The following is a 15,260-nucleotide window of genomic DNA, read 5'->3' on the forward strand; positions in this document are numbered from 1 at the left end:
GTGCCCAGTCCAGGTTACAAGTACCTGGCAAGATCCCAAAATGGTAAAGCAGATTTTATGACGCTTATCCTAGAAATAAGCAGTGGATTTTCCCAAATACAGCTTTATTTATGGGGATTTATTAACCGCCTTTATGAAGAGATTCCCATCTTAATAATGGCTTATGCACTTGAATTCCAGAGAATTACACATTGAGTGAAGAAATATTTTTTCCAATTTGTTTTAAATTTACTACTTAGTAGATTCATTACGTGTTCCTTAGTCCTAGTATTTTTGGAAAGAGTAATCAAGTGATTCACGTCTACCAATTCCACTCCACTCAGTATTTGGTAGACCTCTATCATATCTCCCCTCAGTTGTTTCTTCTCCAAGCAAAAGAGCCCTAACACCTTTAGCCTTCTTTCATAGGGAAGTCATCCCATCCTCTTTATCATGATTGCTTGTAGGTGGATTACAACTGAAGTCCACTAGGCACAACTGAATAACCCTGTTGTCAAGAAGGTTCCTGTATTCTTAAGAGTGAGTAAATAGATAGCACTTTCAAGCATAATGGGGTTGATATTCAAAGTGATTTAAGTGTCCAGGAACAGCTCTTGGCTAGTTACATTGCCTGTTCGAGGCTAATCAGTCATATTCAGCGGCAGAATCGTTATACCCACACTAGCCCACTCCTCAAGTCACTTCACTGGCTCCCTGTCCGCTTCCGCATACGGTTTAAACTTCTCTTATTGACCTTTAAATGCATCCATTCTGCAGCCCCTCATTACCTCTCCACTCTCATCTCTCCCTACATTCCTCCCCGTGAACTCCGCTCACTGGACAAATCTCTCTTGTCGTCCCCCTTCGCCTCCACTGCTAACTCCAGACTTTGTTCCTTTTCCCTCACTGCACCTTATGACTGGAATAAACTTCCTGAGCCTGTACGTCTAGCTCCATCTCTACCTGTTTTCAAATCTATGCTGAAAACCCATCTTTTCACTGCTGCTTTTGGCTCCTAGCCACTACTCATTTGCCCTCCCCTTGTTCCTTCCCTCCTTCTCACCCAGTACTTCCCTCACCCATAACTGTCTTGTCTGTATGTATTACTTAGATTGTAAGCTCTATTGAGCAGGGACTGTCTCTTTGTGTCAGGAGTTCAGCGCTGCGTGAGTCTGGTAGCGCTATACAACAACTACCACTAATAATAATACTTCACCGAAAAGAGCTGCGGAAAATGTCCAGTTAGTGCGCAGAGCAAAACTGGCTATTTTGGGGGTGTTCCAGGGATGGAGTTGGCAGGCACTTGGCCAGTGTGTACCTGGTGATAATCGGGCAGTGCCGCACACTGCCCAATTACCGCCGGGGTGGCGCAGGAGCCCTTACCACCATCTCAATGGGTGGCAGTAAGTTCTACCACCCGAAATGGGCACGCCGCAAGTGCTTCACTTGCCGCACATCCATTTTTTTTAAACACCTGCCTTTTACCTGCTGTAGTAAAAGGGGGCCTCAGCGCACATCAAAAATACGCGCTGACACCAGCGCAGGCCCCCCCTTTTGCCGCAGCTTCGTAAAAGGACCCATAAGTGCTGAATATTGCACTTAACCGGCTATGCTTTTTTTTCCCCCAGCTGCATATACCTGGAAATCCCATGCCAGAGCCTGGACTTGGCATGAAAACGTGGATCGCTGCCAGCTGAACATTAGACCTGATAATTTTAAAAGAAATTCATTGCTCCATTGGCACCCGTGCAACTCTGTTGAACCTCAGGTCAGACGGTCAAATACCTTTGTATTCAACAAAAATGCAGCAGCAGCTCCTTCTGTTTGTCCAACTCACCGCACGGGTACAGAGCTCCCTAGTCGGTGGGGTTCTGGGCACTGGATCAACAAGGGGATTGACACCAAATCGCCTTATTCCAGATGGGTTTAAGAAGTAGAAGCGTCAGGTGTGTTGAGGGTGAAGGAAGAGAAAGGTGCTGCGTATGCCAAGAGTCTGCACCTTGAGTATTGCGTTCAGTTCTGGTCACCGTATCTAAAAAAAAACATAACAGAATTAGGAAAGCTTCAAAGAAGAGCGACCAAAATGATAAAGGGGATGGAACTCCTCTCGTATGAGGAAAGGCTAAAGAGGTTAAGGCTCTTTAGCTTCGGAAAGAGATACCATTGCTTTTGACTCGTAACCACTTGTAACCACTCGCCTCCACCTACCCTCCTCTCCTCCTTCCTGTACACATTAATTGATTTGATTTGCTTACTTTATTTTTTGTCTATTCGATTGTAAGCTCTTTACTACTACTACTATTTAGCATTTCTATAGCGCTACAAGGCGTACGCAGCGCTGCACAAACATAGAAGAAAGACAGTCCCTACTCAAAGAGCTTACAATCTAACAGACAAAAAATAAATAAAGTAAGCAAATCAAATCAATTAATGTGAACGGGAAGGAAGAGAGGAGGGTAGGTGGAGGCGAGTGGTTACAAGTGGTTACGAGTCAAAAGCAATGTTAAAGAGGTGGGCTTTCAGTCTAGATTTAAAGGTGGCCAAGGATGGGGCAAGACGTAGGGGCTCAGGAAGTTTATTCCAGGCGTAGGGTGCAGCGAGACAGAAGGTGCAAAGTCTGGAGGCAGTAGTGGAGAAGGGAACAGATAAGAAGGATTTATCCATGGAGCGGAGTGCACGGGAAGGGGTGTAGGGAAGGACGAGTGTGGAGAGATACTGGGGAGCAGCAGAGTGAGTACATTTATAGGTTAGTAGAAGAAGTTTGAACAGGATGTGAAAACGGATAGGGAGCCAGTGAAAGGTCTTGAGGAGAGGGGTAGTATGAGTAAAGTGACCCTGGCGGAAGATGAGACGGGCAGCAGAGTTTTGAGCAGGGACTGTCTTTCTTCTATGTTTGTGCAGCGCTGCATACGCCTTGTAGCGCTATAGAAATGCTAAATAGTAGTAGTAGTAGTAATGGATGAGGGGAGATATGATTGAGGTCTACAAAATCCTGAGTGGTGTAGAATGAATAGAAGTAAATCGGTGTTTTACTCATTCCAAAAGTACAAAGACTAGGGGAAACTCGAGGAAGTTACATGGAAACACTTTTAAAACAAATAGCTAAGCTTTGGAACTATTTGCTGGAGGATCTGGGTTTAAAAAAGGTTTGGACAAGTTCCTGGAGGAAAAGTCCATAGTCTGCTATTGAGACAGACATGGAAAGCAACTCCTTGCCATGGGATTTGTAGTATGGAGTGTTACCATGATTTGGGTTTCTGCCAGGTACTTGTGACCTGGCTTGGCCACTGTTTGGAAAACAGGATACTGGGCTAGATGGACCATTGGTCTGACTCAGTATGGTTACTCTTATGTTCTTATGGTGTTTCATCTCCCCTCTATCCACCCTGGCGCAGAATCCTGAATGGGAGCTGTAGGAGAAGCTACTATCAAAGACCAGTTTGTAATTTAAATGAGAAATATATTATTGTGCTATTCTAACATGATATGAATGTGAAGATATTGATGCTGGAAATACCTATTTGTGATTCATTGCTGATTTACAGCTCTTTAAATGCAGTCAAATTTCCTATTCCAAGAAAGTTCAAATGAAATTCACTTACATCACATCAGATGCTGCAAAGTAAACCAAAGTGACACCTCTGTGGGGGAATAATCTTGGGACCAGAACCCTGCATCAAAGACCTTATCATCAGGATATTAAAAGACAACTTCAAAACCATTGGAATGCAGAAGACTTTTGAAGTTTAAATGATCAGACAAGAAAAGTCTGAACACAGATCTGGGTTTCCTATCACATTATAAACCAGCCTCCCCCCCCCCCCCCCCCCCCCCCCCTCAGACTGCCATTAGTATTTTCTTCCGATTCACTTATGCATTCTATTCATCCCTCTTTTGCTCAGTCTGTCTGGAGTTCATTAGAAGGGGTTTTACCTCCTGGAAATGTATTTAGTCCCATAAAGGGTATCACTTTACATAATAAAATGCTGTTATCTTTTAACTTACTGGGTATTGAATTTTCATTGGACTCTCTCACCCTTTCGGAGAAGTATCTGTATTCATGCTGTTTGCAGTCCTGGCTCTGTTTTCTGCCTCCTGAGAGACATTGTGGCTATTGGCCAGGTGGAATTAGCCATTGCCTTGATTAGTTGGCACTGAGTGGCAGGGAGAGTTAGGACTGTGTGGAAATGGACTCCCTCCCCCCTCCACCCCACAGGGACCTGTCCACCCCTAGGCAAGAGCAGCCACCATTCCTTGTTTATCAAAGCTTTTTTTCCACCCCTTCACCTTGCAACTAGGTTTCGGTAATTCAGTTTCAGTGCTAGCGGATTTCTTGGCCCCTCTGCCCAAGCCTCCATCTCCTCTGAAATTTGAGGACTATTTAATTGTCAGAGAGGGACTGGAGTGTTTACAGTGCTGCCATAGAAAACATTTTTCAAAAATTCAGAGGAGCAGCTGGCAGGTTTGTTAATTAGGAAGTACCCTGACTCTGCAGTGCTGTCTGTAAGCATACCCTCCCGTTTCGGTTTACCAGCTGCTTCTCTCTAAACCCTGGTCTTACCACTGACTGCTGGATTACTTCATTGGCTTCAGTCAGTCAATCTGGAATTTACACGCATTTAGTCTCTGGAGGAGAAATGCCTTTTAAAGCTGATGGTCTCCCAAGTTCCAGAAAGATGTATGATTTGCATAGCAGTAGGGATTATTATTGAATGTTCATAGAGTCTGGTTTCTTATTTTATTTATTTTTGTACCCCGGGCTTTCCCACTCACGGCAGGCTCAATGCGGCTTACATGGGGCAATGGAGGGTTAAGTGACTTGCCCAGAGTCACAAGGAGCTGCCTGTGCCTGAAGTGGGAATCAAACTCAGTTCCTCAGTTCCCCAGGACCAAAGTCCACCACCCTAACCACTAGGCCACTCCTACACTGTTGCTACTATTTGAGATTCTACATGGAATGTTGCTATTCCACTAGCAACATTCCATGTAGGAGTCGACCCTTGCAGATCATCAATGTGGCTGCGCAGGCTTCTGCTTCTGTGAGTACGTGCAGGACATCAGACTCTCAGACTCACAGAAACAGAAGTCTGCGCAGCCTTCTACATGGAATGTTGCTAGTGGAATAGCAACATTCCATGTAGAATCTCCAATAGTAGCAACATTCCATGTAGAATCTCCAATAGTATCTATTTTATTTTTGTTACATTTGTACCCTGCGCTTTCCCACTCATGGCAGGCTCAATGCGGCTTACATGGGGCAATGGAGGGTTAAGTGACTTGCCCAGAGTCACAAGGAGCTGCCTATGCCTGAAGTGGGAATCGAACTCAGTTCCTCAGGACCAAAGTCCACCACCCTAACCACTAGGCCACTCCTCCACTGTTCCTACTATTTGAGATTCTACATGGAATGTTGCTGTTCCACTAGCAACATTCCATGTAGAAGTCGGCCCTTGCAGATCACCAATGTGGCCACGTAGAATCTCCAATATTAGCAACATTCCACGTAGAATCTCCAATAGTAGCAACATTCCATGTAGAATCTCCAATAGTATCTATTTTATTTTTGTTACATTTGTACCCTGCACTTTCCCACTCATGGCAGGCTCAATGCGGCTTACATGGGGCAATGGAGGGTTAAGTGACTTGTTAGTTATCACTAACATTGCAGCAATTAGCAGTGCAGTAACACAAAAATAAAACATGCCCCCCTCTTGATGTGCCTTTTCCCTTTTCAAGTGGAGTTTTCATATGTTGGGTGGGAATAGAAGGTTCCTCCTATCTCCCCATCTCCCATGAGCTGAACCGTTTGATAGCTGTGTTTGATGGAGTGACTGTAGAAGCCGAAGTTGTCATTGGAAGAGACCTCCACTTGGGGAACTTGGACAGTATTCAAGACTTGACCCTTCCAGAGCCATGGAATTAATGAGAATGGCACAGGTCTCACAGCTCCTCCCACGTGAAGGTCCAGCCCACAGCATGTCACACGCTATTCAAAACCTGCAAATGAGCTGGGTATAGATTAGGCCATCCTAAGAGGAACATATTACAAATTGACGGACCAAAGCTCTGACAATTGTTTGTTACCAAAGCTAATAGCTCCATTACAGCTTCTGCCTCAGTCCAGATGGAAAGAGTGATCCAAGGAAAGGGATTGGTTCCATATACAAGATACCTGTAGGGTGAATCCCTCATGTAACAGATGAGAGGGGCTGGCAAGGCTGAGAAGCATCCATGACAATGAGAAATACACTCAATGAAATCTTTTTTGAGACATCAAGGATCTCCAGCAGAGAGGAAGATGAAGCTGCATTGAAGCAGGACAACTGGACGCAGATCACCAGGGCCTGCAGAATCTACACCCACAACTCCACCTTTTCTCGAATGAGAGAACTGATATGCAACCCTGGAAGTGGAGAAGGTGAGAACAACCCAGGAACTGGAGGAACTAGATTAGTGGCCACTAGAAAGCAAAGGCTGGTGGTGGTTGGTGACTCTCTCCTGAGGGATGCAGAGGTGTCCATCTGCTGAGCAGACATGTTGTCCCAGGAGGTGCAGTATCTGTCTGGTGCCAAGATCTGAGACATTACAGAGATATTTCGGAGACTCATCAGTCCTACTGACTATTATCTGATGCTGCTTATCCATGTTGGCAAGAGTAATACTGCTGGGTATCCCTCAAAATTTATCAAAATTGATTTCAGGGCTCTGGGACAGAGGGCGAAGCAGATAGGTGCATTGGTGGTGTTCTTCTCAATCCTCCCTATCGAGGGTAAAGGTCAGGGCAGAGGTGCTTGCATTCTATAGACGAATACATGGCTCTGCAGATGGTGTTATCAAGAGCATTTCAATTTCCTGGACCATTGGGATGATTTTCTAAGGCTTGCTGAGCAGAGATGGTGATCACCTATCAAAGAAGGGATGAAGTGTCTTCTGCAGCAGACTGGCTAGCCTACTGAAGAGGCCTTTAAACTAGGATTGGCAGGGATGGGTGAACAAAGTCCCCAAGTAAGTTAAAGCTCAATAGAAATGGGATAAAAGGGCAACATCTGGAAAGCTGCATATACTAATGCCCGTAGTCCCCCGGGTTCTGTATATGGTGCTCATAATTGCGTGTAGAAATGTTGGCGCATGCCCAATTTCACAGAGCTTAATTGAATAACAAACCAAGGTGCGCTGATAATTGGGCACTAATAATTATCAATGCTAATTGGCAACAATTACAATTTACATGCGCATTTTGCTAGGCATAATCTATAATGATGTGCGCATAAATTCTAGTCTGAAGATCTGAAAATAGGGTGTAGCCATGGGCGGGTCATGCGCATTCCAAGAATTTGCACGCACTGTTACGGAATATGCCTGATCCACTCCTATAGGCACCGGGATTTACAGCAGGTTTCAGTTAGCTGGCGGATCCCGGTGCTAGATGCTATTTTTAAAATGGTGCCCAACTCAGCGTAGCATTCGGCGCTGATTTTTGCAGCTGTTATAAATAGCGCTCAAGTTTGGTTACATCTGGCATTTAGGACTAAGGGGCCCTTTTAGTAAGCCACGGTAGGCTCTACGTGTGTGCAGCACGCGTCCAAATGAGACTACTGCTAGGCCAGCGCGCCCTCCCGGATGTAATTACAGATTTGGCGCGTGCCCATAACGCGTGGATGAATTCTTTGTTTCTTTCCTCCTATGTGCACCAGTTCCAGCGGTAATCGGCACTTGGCGCACGCCAAAGGGTCAATGCGCATGTAGCGTGTCAGCCTTTACCGCTAGATCAATGGGTGGCGTTAAGGACTCAGGCCGGTTTTGGGCATGCGCCTCAGTGGAGTAGCCAAGGGTGGGCACTTTGGGCTCAGGCCCACCCAGTAGCAGCACACCTATGATGTGACTGGCAGGGATCCCCAAGCTCCACCAGCTGAAAACTTCCAACAACTGTCCCTCCTGCATACCTTGTAAACAGCAGATCTTCGCCTGCAGTGAGACGCAGCTGATACATACTGCTTACTCTGGCCCCTCAGCATTCCTTCTGATGTATTCCCGCCTATGCGGAAACAGGAAGATGCATCAGAGGGAAGGCTTTGGGGTCAACATGAGCAATGTGTATTAGTTGCTACTCGCTGCCGGTGAAAATCTGCTATTTAAAAGGTATGCAGGAGGGGGGGGGGATGTTTGATAGACCATATGGCATGCAGGCGAGAGAGGGAGAGACCAAATCACTTATGGGACAAGGAAGAGTTCTTCTGCCCACCCATCTTAGACCAAGGCCCACCCAAAATTGGGTGTCTGGCTACACCCCTGGTGCACCTGTTTCATTTTTACCGTAGGCCCTTTTCCCGTCCCATTAAAAAAAAGCCCTTTTTTTGTAGAGGCGGTAAAAACAGGCCCGGCGCACGCCCAATACACGCGCCTACACTACTGCAGGCCAGTTTTTACCGCTGCTTAGTAAAAGGGTCCCTGAGACAGTGTGATGCCATTCTATACAGTGGGATCCAGATCCTGCTTCACAGAGATGTGTCCTACCTAACTAAGCAGCGCTCATGAGATCTTTAAATGAAAAGCTGGCTGGCCGATGTTCAATACTATGTAAGCAGCCAGGAACGGCTCTTGGCCAGTTAAATAGCAATTTAGTGCCCAATCGTAATTATTCAGCAGGAGATAACTGTCCGCAGGGCATAGTTGGTTAGGCACGGATATTCAGCGCCAAACCAGTTATGTTTAGCAGATACAATAGGCTGCATAAATAGCAGACCTATTTTTTAACCACTTGGGGGGGGGGGGGGTCCCATATATGGTGCCTAAAAAATACATGTGGAAAAACATTTTCACCTAAGTGGCACCTAGATTTAGGCGTAGTATATAGAATATGCTTAGTTGATACCCCAGCGCCTAAAACTACGCATATCCACTTACACCAACAAAAACATGGCATAAATCCGGGCATGCACATTTAGGCGCAGAGGGCCATATTCTATAAACTGTGTGCATAAATTTCAGAACAGCAACGAAATGCCCATTTCCCCACCTATGACCACACCCCCTTTTTGTCTGGGTGCGTTTGAATTTAGGCACAGTGCTCTACAGAATAAGCTTAGCAAGTTGTGCACGTAAATTCTAATTATTACCAATTAGTGCTTATTATTGCTTATTACATAGTAACATAGTAGTTGACGGCAGAAAAAGACCTGCACGGTTCATCCAGTCTGCCCAAGAAGATAAATTCATATGTGCTACTTTTTTATTTGTACTGTCCTCTTCAGGGCACAGACCGTATAAGTCTGCCCAGCACTATCCCCTCCGCCCAACCACCAGCCCCGGCACAGACTGTATAAGTCTGGCCAGCCCTATCCCCGCCTCCCAACCACCAGCTCTGGCACAGACCGTATAAGTCTGCCCAGCACTATCCCCGCCTCCCAACCACCAACCCCGCCTCCCACCACCAGCTCAGGCACAGACCGTATAAGTCTGCCCAGCACTATCCCTGCCTCCCACCACCGGCTCTGGCACAGACCGTATAAGTCTGCCCAGCACTATCCCCGCCTCCCAACCACCAACCCCGCCTCCCACCACCAGCTCTGGCACAGACCGTATAAGTCTGCCCAGCACTATCCTCGCCGCCCAACCACCAGCCCCGGCACAGACCGTATAAGTCTGCCCAGCACTAGTCCCGCCTCCCAACCACCAGCCCCGGCACAGACCGTATAAGTCTGCCCAGCACAAGCCCCGCCTCCCAACCACCAGCTCTGCCACCCATTCTAGGCTAAGCTCCTGAGGATCCCTTCCTTCTGCACAGGATTCCTTTATGTTTATCCCACGCATGTTTGAATTCCGATACCGTTTTCATCTCCACCACCTCCCGCGGGAGGGCATTCCAAGCATCCACCACCCTCTCCGTGAAAAAATACTTCCTGACATTCTTCTTGAGTCTGCCCCCCTTCAATCTCATTTCATGCCCTCTCGTTCTACCGCCTTCCCATCTCCGGAAAAGGTTTGTTTGCGGATTAATACCTTTCAAATATTTGAACGTCTGTATCATATCACCCCTGTTATTCCTTTCCTCCAGGGTATACATGTTCAGGTCCGCAAGTCTCTCCTCATACGTCTTGTAACGCAAATCCCATACCATCCTCGTAGCTTTTCTTTGCACCGCTTCAATTCTTTTTACATCCTTAGCAAGATACGGCCTCCAAAACTGAACACAATAGTCCAGGTGGGGCCTCACCAACGACTTGTACAGGGGCATCACCTCCTTTCTTCTGCTGGTCATACCTCTCTCTATACAGCCTAGTAACCTTCTAGCTACGGCCACCACCTTGTCACACTGTTTCATCGCCTTCAGATCCTCAGATACTATCACCCCAAGATCCCTCTCCCCATCTGTACCTAGCAGACTCTCACCGCCTAACACATACGCCTCTCTTGGATTTCTACTCCCTAAGTGCATCACTTTGCATTTCTTCGCATTGAATTTTAATTGCCAAACCTTAGACCATTCTTCTAGCTTTTTTAGATCCTTTTTCATGTTTTCCACTCCTTCCGGGGTGTCCACTGTGTTACAAATCTTAGTATCATCCGCAAATAGGCAAACTTTACCTTCTAACCCTTCAGCAATGTCACTCACAAATATATTGAACAGAATCGGCCCCAGCACCGATCCCAACTCCATTCACCACCATCCTCTGGCGCCTGTCCGTCAACCAGTTCCTAATCTAGTTCACCACTTTGGGTCCTATCTTCAGCCCATCCAGTTTATTTAAGAGCTTCCTGTGGGGAACCATGTCAAAAGCCTTGCTGAAATCTAAGTAGATTACGTCTACAGCACGTCCGCGGTTCAATTCTCTAGTCACCCAATCAAAGAATTCAATGAGATTCGTTTGGCACGATTTCCCTCTGTTAAAACCATGTTGTCTCAGATCTTGCAACTTATTGGCTTCCAGGAAATTCACTATCCTTTCCTTCAGCGTCGCTTCCATTACTTTTCCAATAACCGAAGTGAGGCTTACCGGCCTGTAATTTCCAGCTTCTTCCCTATCACCACTTTTGTGAAGAGGGACCACCTCCGCCGTTCTCAAATTATTAAGTGCTGTTATCAATGCTAATTAGCTTGTTAAGCTACTTAAGTTACGCATGTTGTTATAGAATCTGCATGGATTTCAGCACAGATCTCTAGGCACGCTATATAGAATCCAGCGGTTAGCATTTAAGCACGTAAGCACCGGCATACTGGGAAAAGATCAAGGGTCCATCAAGCCCAGCATCCTGTCTCCAACAGCGGCCAATCCAGGCTTCAAGAACCCGGCAAAACCCCAAAAATAATAATAATAATAATTTTTTAAACAATGTTCAATGGACTTTTCCTTCAGGAATCTGTCCAAACTCCCCTTAAACTCCGTAAGGCCAGCTGCTGTCACTACATTCTCCGGCAACGAGTTCCAGAGTCCAACTACACGCTGAGTAAAGAAAAACTTTGTTTTAAATCTACCATATTCTAGCTTCATCCTGTGTCCCCTGGTTTTATGGTTGTTTGAAAGTGTAAACAAACGCTTCACATCTGTACGCACTAAATATCAGCTCAACCAGTTAAGTTGTCGTGGTCAAAAGTGAAACCGGATATTCAACGCTGGTTGCCAGAATATCTAGTCTGAGTGCCAGCATCAGGCAGTCACTGATCAGCCTGATGTCAGCTGAATTATCAGGGGGTTAGGTGTTCAGCCTGCTGCTGTAGCCTACTGGTTAACCCAGTAACCTCAGAAGCTATGGAACTGGGTTCAAGCCCCACTGCAGCACTTATACCAACTTCTTTCAGTAAATATTTTTCTTTGTACCACACAGGCCCATCTGTGGGACCTGGTTCTGTGAGATGCCTCTGTCAGATTCTTCTGTAGCAAAGTTTGGCGTAGAGGTCTTGAGCAGATTGTTCTGAGGTTGTTGTCTGAGAGCTCAGGCATTAGATCTTTTGGATGGGACCTTCTGGAGGAAGTAGAAACACAGGGGGGAAATGGAAAAGGAGATATTTTAAGGGCAACAAACGTTTTTTTTGTTTTTGTTAGGAAAGTAAATACAAGTGAGAGGAAAGGAGGTCGCTTTTGTTCTCAGAAGAAGTAGCTTAAAAAGTAAGGAAAACAGGTAAGCCTTCAGAAATTGTAGAAAGAAGAAGACAGGCAACAGTATCTGGAAAAGCTAAGAGAAGCTGGCAAAGTAGTCAAGAAAGCAAAGACGAAAATGGAAGAAAAAAAAAATAGGCATTAGAGCAAAATAAGGGGGACAAGATGAAGGCTGGGGAGTAGGACTTCAGAAGACAAACACAAATAGCAATGGAAGTGAGGTAGACCTTGAATGATTTTCAGAAGACTGTGTCTGTGAGGAGCTAGCTAGACTAAAGGCAGAAAAAGTGATGAGGCCAGTTGATATACATCCAAGGGTACTGAAGGAACTTAGGAACAGTGGCGTACCAAGGGGGGGGGGGCGGTCCGCCCCGGGTGCACGCCGCTGGGGGGGGGGGGTGCCGCAGCGCGCGCCTGCTGCGAGAGTTCGCTAACATCTCTCGTTCGCTGCAGCTCCCTCTGTTCCGGAACAGGTTACTTCCTGTTCCGGGGCAGAGGGAGCTGCAGCGAACGAGCAAAGTTAGTAAACTCGCAGGAGGCGCGCGCTGTGGCACCCCCCCCAGCGGCATGCACCCGGGGGGGGGCTCTTTCGTGGGGGGGGGTCCACGCTGCATCGGGGGTCGGGGCGCCACCCCAGGTGTCCGCCCCCCCTAGGAACGCCACTGCTTAGGAAGGTTCTGGTGGCTAGCTGTCTGACCTTTTCAGTGCTTCTCTAGAGTTGGGAGTGGTTCCGGAAGACTGGAGAAGGGCGGATGTGGTCTCTTTCCACAAAAGCAGAAGTAAGGAGGAGGTCGGGAACTACAGGCCAGTCAGTCTGACCTTTGTGGTGAGTAAATTAATGGAAACACTTCTGAAACAGAGTTACAAACAACTCGTCACATGCTCGTACAACATACTATGCTTGACGGATATCATTGGCTCCCAACACAGATCTCACTAATTCTTTCTCATCTCAGAATGCCTCTCCTACCCCTTGTGTCCAAGACTTAGCTGACTCTTTCAAGAATAAAATGATAGGCATGAGGAAATACAAGTTGGTAATGCATACATGCTCATAAGAGAAAGCAGATTATGGAGAGTTCATTATCAAGATCAATGATATAGTGTTGCAGCTCTAGCCTTAGCTTGGTTCCAATCCAGCTTTCTTCACGTTCCTGTGTAGTTTCCTGGAAAGATGATCAATCTGCCGTTTGCCACTACCTTATTCTTTGAGTGGAGGAGTGGCCTAGTAGTTAGGGTGGTGGACTTTGGTCCTGAGGAACTGAGTTCCATTCCCACTTCAGGCACAGGCAGCTCCTTGTGACTCTGGGCAAGTCACTTAACCCTCCATTGCCCCATGTAAGCCGCATTGAGCCTGCCATGAGTGGGAAAGCGCAGGGTACAAATGTAACAAAAATAAAATAGATACTATTGGAGATTCTACATGGAATGTTGCTACTATTGGAGATTCTACATGGAATGTTGCTTTTCCACTAGCAACATTCCATGTAGAAGGCTGCGCAGGCTTCTGCTTCTGTGAGTCTGACGTCCTGCACGTACGTCAGACTCACAGAAGCAGAAGCCTGCGCGGCCACATTGGTGATCTGCAAGGGCTGACTTCTAGTGGAATAGCAACATTCCATGTAGAATCTCAAATAGTAGCAACAGTGGAGGAGTGGCCTAGTGGTTAGGGTGGTGGACTTTGGTCCTGAGGAACTGAGTTCGATTCCCCCTTCAAGCAGCTCCTTGTGACTCTGGGCAAGTCACTTAACCCTCCGTTGCCCTATGTAAGCCGCATTGAGCCTGCCATGAGTGGGAAAGCGTGGGGTACAAATGTAACAAAAAAACCCCAAAACCTGTGGATACCTGCAAAGCTCCATACTGGTGTCCACCTTATTTACCATTTTTCTCTCATCACTAATGACATTGATCTAGTCCATCGAATTAACTTCTTGTGTATATGCAGATGTATTCAAATTCTGATTGTAACTGATCCCTCCTCTCTTTCAGCAATAACAGACCTAAACAATCAAATCACAACATGGCTAAGTACACTTAAGTTAACGCCATCAAATCAAAAGCATTGATCTTTGGTCTCACTCCACTTCAAACTCTAGCAATGTCCCTCATTATGGGTGGCATTCAGATCAAAATTGTTTCCTCTTTATAGATTCCTGGAATTCCCATAGATAGCACTTTCAGTTTGCAAGCAGTTTCATACTTTATCCAGAAATGTTTCTTTAAGTTGAAACAATTTCATTCAGTTCATTCCCTTTTTACTCATGATACTCCGAGGAAGCTCCTACATTCCTTTATTATGAGTAGTTTAATCACTTGAACATAAGAATAGTCATACTGGGTCAGACCAATGGTCCATCTAGCCCAGTATCCTGCTTCCAACAGTGGCCAATCCAGGTCACAAGTACCTGGCAGAAACCCAATTAGTAGCAACATTCCATTCTACTTTTCACGGAGAGCGTAGTGGATGCTTGGAATGCCCTCCCGCGGGAGGTGGTGGAAACGAAAACAGTAACGGTAACGGAATTCAAACATGCGTGGGATAAACATAAAGGAATCCTGTTCGGAAGGAATGGATCCTCAGGAGCTGAGCCGAGATTTGGTGGTAGAGCCGGTGGCGGGAGGCGGGGATGGTGCTGAGCAGACTTATACGGCCTGTGCCAGAGCCGGTGGTGGGAGGTGGGACTGGTGGTTGGGGGGCGGGGATAGTGCTGGGCAGACTTATACGGTCTGTGCCCTGAAAAGGACAGGTACAAATCAAGTTAAGGTATACACAAAAAGTAGCACATGTGAGTTTATCTTCTTGGGCAGGCTGGATGGACTGGGCAGGTCTTTTTCTGCCGCCATCTACTATGTTAGTATATGTTACTATCCTAGGGCAAGCAGCGGCATTCCTCATGTCTATCTCAATAGCAGACTATGGACTTTTCCTCCAGGAACTTGCCTAAACCTTTTTGAAACCCAGATATGTTAACCGCTGTTACCACATCCTCCGGCAGCGAGTTCCAGAGCTTAATTATTGTTTGAGTGAAAAAATATTTCCTCCTATTGGTTAAGTATTTCCTTGCAATTTCATTGAGTGTCCCCTGATCTTTCTACTTTTTGAAAGAGTGAAAAATTGATTCACTTCCAGCTATTCTACGCCACTCAGAATTTTATAGATCTCAATCATATACCCCCTTAGCCGTC

General features: G+C 46.3%; 1 long non-coding RNA gene across 1 annotated transcript; it reads right to left on the minus strand.

Moving 5' to 3' along the window:
- Positions 1-302: 302 nt before the first annotated feature.
- On the minus strand, positions 303-15,035 carry LOC115474947. The gene is made up of 3 exons (XR_003942943.1): positions 14,941-15,035; positions 4,900-4,906; positions 303-313 (listed from the first exon to the last, which is right to left on the minus strand). It is a non-coding gene; the product is annotated as an uncharacterized LOC115474947 (long non-coding RNA).
- Positions 15,036-15,260: the final 225 nt, after the last annotated feature.

Source organism: Microcaecilia unicolor, chromosome 7 (assembly GCF_901765095.1).
Source record: "Microcaecilia unicolor chromosome 7, aMicUni1.1, whole genome shotgun sequence".
In the NCBI taxonomy this organism is placed as follows: Eukaryota; Metazoa; Chordata; class Amphibia; order Gymnophiona; family Siphonopidae; genus Microcaecilia; species Microcaecilia unicolor.